At 43.9% G+C, this 9,464-nt stretch overlaps 1 protein-coding gene across 2 annotated transcripts in view; it reads right to left on the bottom strand.

The window, feature by feature from the left end:
* LOC122553780 (acyl-coenzyme A thioesterase 1-like) overlaps nt 1-9,464 on the bottom strand; it is a 42,120-nt gene that overhangs the window by 14,096 nt on the left and 18,560 nt on the right. The gene's annotated exons all lie outside the window — the stretch shown is intronic.

The following is a 9,464-nucleotide window of genomic DNA, read 5'->3' as shown; positions in this document are numbered from 1 at the left end:
CACAGTCCAAAAATGTGCAGGTTAGGTGAATTGGCCATGCTAAATTGCCCGTAGTGTTAGGTGAAGGGGTGAAATGTAAGGGAATGGGTCTGGGTTGGTTGCGCTTCAGTGGGTCGGTGTGGGCTTGGTGGGGCGAAGGGCCTGTTTCCACACTGTAAGTAATCTAATCTAATCTACTCTAATCTTGAATAAATGTCCATCTAACAGAGGAGGAGCTGCTGGATGTCTTAAAACACATAAAGTTGGATAAATCCCCAAGACCTGCTCAGGTGTACCCTCAAATTCTTTGGGAAGCTAGGGAAGTGATTGCTGGCTCCCATGCTGAGATATTTGTATCATCAATAGTTACGGTGAGGTGCCAGAAAACTGAAGGTTGGCTAACACGGTGTCACTATTTAAGAAAAGTGGTAAGAAAAGGCAAGTGAACTATAGACCGGTGAGGAGAAAGTGAGGACTGCAGATTAGAGCTGAGAATGTGTTGCTGGAAAAGCGCAGCAGGTCCGGCAGCATCCAAGGAGCAGGAGAATCGATGTTTCGAGCATGAGCCCTTTCCTGAAGAAGGGCTCAGGCCTGAAACATCGATTCTCCTGCTCCTTGGATGCTGCCTGACCTGCTGCGCTTTTCCAGCAACACATTCTTAGCTATAGACTGGTGAGCCTGACATCGGTGATGGGCAAGTTTCTTTTGAATTAGATCAGATTCTCCACAGTAAGGAAACAGGCCCTTTGGCCTAACAAATCCACACCGACCCTCCGAAGAGTAACCCACCCAGATCCATTCCCCTACCCTATATTTAACCCTGACTAATGCACCTAACACTATGGGAAATTTATCATGGCCAATTCACCTGACCTGCATATCTTTGGATTATGGGAGGAAACCCACGCAGACACAGGGAGAATGTGCAAACTCCACACAGACAGTCGACCAAGGCAGGAATTGAACTCTGGTTCCTGGCGCTGTGAGGCAGCAGTGCTAACCACTGAGCTGCTGTGCTGCCCCTTGGTTGGAAATCCTGAGGGAGAAGATTTACATGTATTTGGATGGGCAAGGAATAATTAGGGATAGTCAATATTGCTTTGTGTTTGGGAAATCATGTCTCACTAACTTGATTGAGTTTTTTGAAGAAGTAATGAAGAGGATCGATGAGGGCAGAACGGTTGACGTGATCTATATGGACTTCAGTAAGGCGTTTAACAAGGTTACTCATGGTAAACTGGTTTGCAAGGTTAGGTCACATGGTATACAGGGAGAACTAGCCATCTGGATACAGATTTGGTTCCAAGTTAGAAGACATAGTGTGGTGGTGGAGGGTTCCTTTTCAGACTGGAGGCCTGTGACCAGTCGTGTGCCAAAAGGATCGGTGCTGGGTCCACTAATTTTTGTCATTCATGTAAGTGATTTCTTGCAATGAAGGCCAACATACCATTTGCTTTCTTTACTGCCTGTTGCACCTGCATGCTTGCTTTCAGCAACCAGTACAGAAGAACACTCAGGTCCCACTGCACATTCCCTGTCTCAATTTACAGCCATTCACTTAGTAATCTGTCGTCTTGTTTTTGCTTCCAAAGTGAATGACCTCACATTTATCCAAATTTTACTGCATCTGCCCACTCGCCCAACCTGTCTAGATCATGCTGAAGGATCTCTGCATCCTCATCACATCCAAGCACCCAACTTGGTTTCATCTGCAAACTTTCAGTGTTGTATTTTCTTCCCTCATCTAAATCATTAATATTTATTGTGAATAGCTGGGATCCCAGCACTGATTCCTGTGGCACCCCACTAGTTACTGCCTGTCAATTTGAAAAGGACCCATTAATTCCTACATTTTGTTTCCTCTCTGCCAACCAGTTTTCTCTCCATCTTAAAACACTTTCCCCAATCTTGCACAATAATCTCTTATGTGGGACTTTGTCAAAAGCTTTCCAAATATACCTCGTCAACTGGCTCCCCCTTGTCAATTCTACAAGTTACATCTTCATAGAATTCCAACAGGTTTGTCAAGCATGATTTTGCCTTCATATATCTATGCTGACACTGTATGATTCTGCCACTGCTTTCTAAATGCTCTACTATAAGGTCCTTGATAATGGATTTGAGGATTTTCCCTGCAACCGATGTTAGGCTTACTGGTCTGTAATTCCCTGGTTTCTCTCTACCTCCCTTTTGGATATTGGTGAAACATTAGGTACCTTCAAAACTGCAGGGACTCTTCCAGAGTCTCTAGAATCCTAGAAGTTGACCACCAATGCATCCACTATTTCTGGAGCCACTTCCTTAAGTAATCTGGATGTGGATTATCAAGCCCTGGGGATTTATCCGCCTTCAATCCCCTCAATTTTCCCAGCACCATTCTTTTACTAATATTGATCTCCCTCAGTTCTTCCCTCTCACTAAATCTTGCATTCAACATTTCTGGTATCTAATTTGTGTCCTTTTTTGTGAAGACTGAACCAAAGTCCATATTCAGTTGCACAGCCATTTCTTTGACCCCTATTATAAATTCCCCCATTTCTGTCTGTTGGGATTTACATTTTCTTCACTCATCTCTTTCTTTTCACGTATCTATAGAAACTCTTAGTGTCAGTCTTTATATTCCCTGTAAGCATTCTTTCAAACTGTAGTTTCTCCTTCATCGCTCTTTAATGAATTATAAACTGCTCTCAATCATCTAGATCTACTATTTTTCCTAGCCAATCTGTATGCTTCTTCCTTGGGTCAGATACTATCGCTAATTTCCTTTGTAATCTGTGGATTGGCCGCCTTACCCATTTTGCTTTTGTGCCGGATAAGAATAAACAGTTGTTGCGGTTTCTCCCATGTGTTACTTGATGTTTCCCACTTCCTCTCTGCTGTCATCCCTTTAAGTAACTCTCCCCAATCTATCAAGGCCAACTCATGCCTCATATCATCATAGTTTCCTTTATTAAGATTCAGCACCCTAGTTTCCAAATCAACTATCTCACTCTCCATCTTGATATATTAAAAGATTCCATCATGTTATGGTCACTCAATCCCAATGGGTCTTGCACAGCTAGACTGACCATGATTCCCTTCTTATTACACAGTACCCAGTCTAAGATGGCCTGCTCTCGAGTTGTTCTGTCAGATATTGATGGCCAGTTTGGCCAGGCCCAGGAGCAGACCTACGAGGAGGTCTTCAGATCTCCCCTCCCTCCTCCGTACCGGGTGCCCGAAGATCAGGAGCGGTTGCAGGGGACTGCTGTGTGCAGCACCCTCCACCCCAGATCCCTGAGAGAAAGGGGGAGGACTCCCACGTAGAGAGTCCTCCACTGGAGATCCCCACCACCCGGTGGCAAATGGGCATGCCAAGGCGTGTCCAGACGGTGGATGAGGGAGAAGAGGTGGACGGTGTGCAGCAGCAGTCTATACAGGGCCCGCCTTTTTACCCCCTGGAAGGGAACAAAATTAAAATTCCGGAGGCGGCTCAGGTTGTGGGGCACAGGCTCCCGCGGGAAGTGCGGGACCTTGGGGCCAATCAGTTTGTGGTCTATATAGGACATCCTCTAATTTGTTTTGCCCCTTGGTATTCTCAATTCAACCCATGTAGACTCCACCCTGTCAGAGCTAATATATTTCATCACTATTGTGTTAATTTTCTCTTTAACCAGCAATGCCACTCCACCATTTCTTCTTTTTGCTTGTCCTTCCTAAATACTGACCACCATGGACACTCAGTTCCCATCCATGGTCAGCCTATGGCTAAGTCTCCATAATCCCAATTATATTGTACCCATTTACATCTATCTGCATGATTAGTTGATCCACTTTATTTTGAATGCTTCATGCACTTAAATACAAAACTTTTAAAATTGTTCCACTGGTAAATTTCCCTACTTTTTAAGAATTCCATGGTGCATTAAGATATTCACCTTTCTGTCCCTCACCTTTATTGTCTGGTAACCATCTGCCACATTGCTAACATGTACTCTTACCTCCTGCTTTAATTTTGATTTTCTAATGTCCCCTATAACTGATTCCCTCCCCCACCCCCAACATCATTAGGTGTATACAAACTGCTCTAATTTGCCTTTCCAAAATTAAACACCTCACAATTATCTAAATGAAAGTACATCTACCACTCCTCAGCCCATTCGCCCATCTGATCAAGATCCTGTTGTACTCTGTGGTAACCTTCGCTGTCCACTACACCTCCAATTTTGGTGTCATCTACAAACTTGCTAACTATACCTCCTCTGTTCACATCCAAATCATTTTTAAAAATCACAAAAAGCAGTGGACCCACCACCAATCCTTGTGGCACACCACCGGTCACAGGTTCTCAGTGTGTAAAGGAACCCTCCACCACCACCCTCTGTCTTCTATCTTCGAGTCAGTTCTGTATCCAAATGTCTAGTTCTCCCTGTATTCCATTTGATCTAACCTTGCTAACTTGGCTGCCATGTGGAACCTTGTCGAATGCTTTACTGAAGTCCATATAGATCCCATCCATCACTCTGCCCTCATCAATCTTCTTTGTTACTTCTTCAAAAAACCCAATCGTAAGTTAGTGAGATAGGATTTCCCACGCACAAAGCCATGTTGACTATCCTTAATCAGTCCTTGCATTTCAAATACATGTAAATCCTGTCCCTCAGGATTCCCTCCAACAACTTGGGGACCACTGATGTCAGGCTGCCTGGTCTGTATTGCCCTGGATTTTCCTTCGCACCTTTCTTAAATAGTGGCACCATGTTAGCCAACCTGCAGTCTTCCAGCACCTTACCTGTCACTATCGATGATACAAAGATTATGTTTGAGAGTATTTTTTTCTCCCATTGTAAAAACCTATAATCCAAACTTACTTTGTAAAAAGTGCACAACCAAAGAATAGATCAAACCTCTGCAAACCTACAGAGTGAATGATTAGAGACTGTTTAGCTAAACCACCTATTAAGAGCTGCGGAAGACCTCTGTGCATCCAGATTGGCTTCTGCGTGTAAAGGAGAACGTGATGTTGACACCTAAAGTGAGCCTCATCCCTCTAGGATGCTTTCTGCTGCCAATCTTTGCAAGAAATGTGGATTCTTCAGTGAGGTTGGACAGTTAATGGTGTGTGAGGAAAGATGGGAGACTCTGCTGAAAGTATTGCTGAAGATCTGCAATATATTTCCAACTCAGAATGGCTAGTGACTTGGACAGCAACTTGCAGGTGGTGGTATTCCCTTGTCGTAGAATTGTAGAGCCGTACAGCACGGAAACAGATCCTTCGGTCCAACCTGTTCACGCCGACCAGATATCTCAACCCAATCTAGTCCCACCTGCCAGCATCCAGCCCATATCCCTCCAAACCCTTCCTATTCAAATACCCGTCCAAATGCCTCTTAAATGTTGCAATTGTACTAGCCTTTACCACTTCCTCTGGCAGCTCATTCCATACACATACCACCTTCTGTGTGAAAAAGTTGCCCTGCAGGTCTCTTTTATATCTTTCCCCTCTCACCCTAAACCTATGCCCTCTAGTTCTGGACTCCCTGATCCCAGGGAAAGGACTTTGCCTATTTATCCTATCCATGCCCCCCATGATTTTATAAACCTCTATAAGGTCACCTCTCAGCCTCTGACACTCCAGAGAAAACAGCCCCAGCCTGTTCAGCCTCTCCCTATAGCTTAAATCCTCCAACCCTGGCAACATCCTTGTAAATCTTTTCTGAACCCTTTCAAGTTTCACAACATCTTCCCAATAGGAAGGAGACCAGAATTGCACACAATATTCCAACAGTGGCCTAACCAATGTCCTGTACCAGCCGGAACATGACCTCCCAACTCCCGTACTCAATACTCTGCCCAATAAAGGAAAGCATGCCAAACGCCTTCTTTGCTATCTTATCTACCTGCGACTCCACTTTCAAGGAGCTATGAACCTGCACTTCCTAGGACCTTACCATTAAGTGTATATGTCCTGCTAAGATTTGCATTCCCAAAATGCAGCACCTCACACTTATCTGAATTCAACTCCATCTGCCAATTCTCAGCCCAATGGCCCATCTGGTCAAGATCCTGTTGTAATCTGAGTGAGGTAACCCTCTTCGCTGTGCAGTACACCTCCAATTTTGTGTCATCTGCAAACTTACTAACTGTATCTCTTATGCTCGCATCCAAATCATTTATGTAAATGACAAAAAGTAGAGGACCCAGCACCAATCCTTGTGGCACTCCACTGGTCACAGGCCTCTAGTCTGAAAAACAACCCTCCACCACCACTGTCTTCTACCTTTGAGCCATGATTTGGAGATGCCGGTGTTGGACTGGCGTGTACAAAGTTAAAAATCACAACACCAGGTTATAGTCCAACAGGTTTAATTGGAAGCACGCTAGCTTTCGGAGCGACGCTCCTTCATCAGGTGATAGTCACTATCACCTGATGAAGGAGCGTCGTTCCGAAAGCTAGTGTGCTTCCAATTAAACCTGTTGGACTATAACCTGGTGTTGTGTGATTTTTACCTTTGAGCCAGTTCTGTATCCAAATGGCTAGTTCTCCCTGTATTCTGCGAGATCTAACCTTGCTAATCAGTCTCCCGTGGGGAATCTTGTCAAACGCCTTACTGAAGTCCATATAGATCACATCTACCCCTCTGCCCTCATCAATCCTCTTTGTTACTTCCTCAAAAAACTCAATCAAGTTTGTGAGACATGATTTCCCATGCACAAAGCCATGTTGACTATCCCTAATCAGTCCTTGCCTTTCCAAATACATGTACATCCTGTCCCTCAGGATTCCCTCCAACAACTTGCCCACCACCGTCAGGCTCACTGTCTATAGTTCCCTGGCTTGTCCTTACCACCCTTCTTAAATAGTGGCATCATGTTAGCCAACCTCCAGTCTTCCGGCACCTCACCTGCAGATTCTCTGTAGGCCACACTTAAAACAATTAACTTATCTGATTCTGTGCTGTGAACTTCGCCCAACAGTTCCTCCAAGATCAGTTGTGAATTTCACTGTTTGTTAATTTTCCCAGATGCACTCCGATATCCAGCGATACATGAATTCAATCAGTAAAGGCAGTAACTGCAGTTTCGTTCTCTCTCTCTCTTACCCCCCCTGCAATGAACTCACCTTGTGCTTCCTTTGTCTGTTCTTCTCCCTTTTAAAACTGCTGTTGTTTGACTTTTTTTTTCCAAAATTCCAAAACAATGCAATAGTATAAAAAACAGTAATTGTTGCTCCTACAATTCGAGGAAATCACCTCCAGCCCTAAAATACCTCAAATAAGGAGCAGCTGTTACAGCCAGAAATTTTTCCTGTCCTCCATCTTGGATTACCCAGAATCCTTGCTTGATCTAAGGTATTAATAGGTTTATTAGAGGCATTAATGCTACTACCTTTGGCCCACAGTCAAGGTGGCCAGTTTTGAGTTGCTTGATCTAAGGTATTAACAGGATTATTAAAAGCATTACTGCCTCATCTGACCAAATTTCTATCATGGCTTGAGGGATTGAGCACAGATTCACAGAAAAACATCTGATGGAGAAATGCACCCATCTGCACCCTCTCCAATGCAATCACATCGCTCCTATAATGTGGATTCCAGAACCGCAACTATGAAGTTGACCATTCAAGTGATATTGCATTATAAACAAAAACTTGTTCAAAATTAGTATGCATTTAATATGTACAACTGTAGTGAACAGAATCTGTAAATTTGAGTGTATACCTTACATGCTGTAATTTTCATGTTTAACTGAATCTGCCATTGCTAATGGCTCAAAACACCTTATGGATGTACAGTTTGCGCAGGTAGATGTGTTCTGAATTGATTATCTTTAGCACAGTCCTGGGTCCACACAATAAATAAAAACCATCCTCACTATGGGCCAGTACTACACATGGACCATGTTATGAACAGATAGTGTGACAGAGATATAAAGCGTGGTAAAGACCCTTCGGTCCAACTTGTCCATGCTGACTAAATATCATAAATTAAGTCTAGTCCCATTTGCCAGCATTTGGCTTATATCCCTCTAAACTGTTCCTATTCATGTACTCATCCAAATCCCTTTAAATGTTCTAATTCTACCAGCCTCAACTACCTCCTCTGACAGCTCATTCCATACACACATCACACTTTACATGAAAAGGTTAACCTGTAGGTCCTTTTTAAATGTTTCCCCTCTCATCTTCAACCTATGCCCTCTAGTTTTGAACGTCCCCTAACCTGGGGAAAAGACCTTGACAATTCATCCTATCCATGCCCTCCATGATTTTATAAACCTCAATAAGGTCACTCCTCAGCCTCTGACACTCCAGGGAAAACAGCTCCAGCCTTTTCAGCCTCTCCCAATAGTTCAAACCCTCTAACCCTGGCAACATATTTGTCAATCTTTTCTGAACCCTCTCAAGTTTCACAACATTTTTCCAATAGCAGGGAGATGAGAATTGAACACAGCATTCAAAATGTGACCTCACCAATATTCTGTACCACTGCAACATGACCTCACAACTCCTATACTCAATGTACTGAACAATAAAGGCAACTGTACCAAACGCCTTTATCAGTACCCTTTCCACTTTTCAATTAACTAAGAACCTGCACCTAACGGCTTTTTATTTGGCAACACTGCCCAAACTTTCTCATGAAGTGTATAATTCCTGTCCTGATTTGTTTTACCAAAATGCCGCACCTCACATTTATCAAAATTAAACTCCATCTGCCACACCTCTGCCCATTTGCCCATCTGATCAAGGTCCCATGGTACTCCGAGGTAACCTTCTTCACTGTCCACTACACCTCCAATTTTGATGTCATCTGCAAACTAACGAGCTAAACCTCCTATGTTCACATCCAAGTCATTTATATAAATGATGAAAAGCAGTGGACTCAGCACTGATCCTTGCAACACATCACTGGTCACAGATCTCCAGTCTGAAAAACCCTCCACCACCACCCTCTGTCTCCTACCTTCAAGCCAACTTTGTATCCAAATGGCTAGTTCACCCTGTATTCCAAATGATCTCAGCTTGCTAACCAGTCCACCAAATGGAACTTTGTGGAATGCCTTACTGAAGTCCATACAGACAAAGTGCACTACTCTGCCTTTATCAATCTTCTTTGGCACTTCTTCAAAAAATTCAATCGATTAAGTTCATGAGACCAGATTTCCCATTCACAAAGCCATGTTGACTATCCCTAATCAGTGTCAAGACTGTGGTGCTGGAGAAGCACAGCAGATCAGGCAGCATTGGAGGAAACTGTTGAAGTCCACATTGATGCCCTAGGGTTGAAGTGTTCCGAGGCGGAAGATGAGGCGTTCTTCCTCCAGGCATCTGGTGGTGAGGGAGTGGCAGTGAAGGAGGCCCAGGACATCCCGTATTCCCAATTCCTCCGCCGTATCTGCTCCCAGGAGGACCAGTTCCACCACAGAACACACCAGATGGCCTCCTTCTTTAGAGACCGCAATTTCCCTTCCCACGTGGTTAAAGATGCCCTCCAACACATCTC

The sequence above is a fragment of the Chiloscyllium plagiosum genome, chromosome 10 (assembly GCF_004010195.1).
Source record: "Chiloscyllium plagiosum isolate BGI_BamShark_2017 chromosome 10, ASM401019v2, whole genome shotgun sequence".
NCBI classification, from domain to species: Eukaryota; Metazoa; Chordata; class Chondrichthyes; order Orectolobiformes; family Hemiscylliidae; genus Chiloscyllium; species Chiloscyllium plagiosum.
Note: the sequence above shows the minus strand (reverse complement) of the source record. Positions and strands in the feature narration are given on the sequence as shown.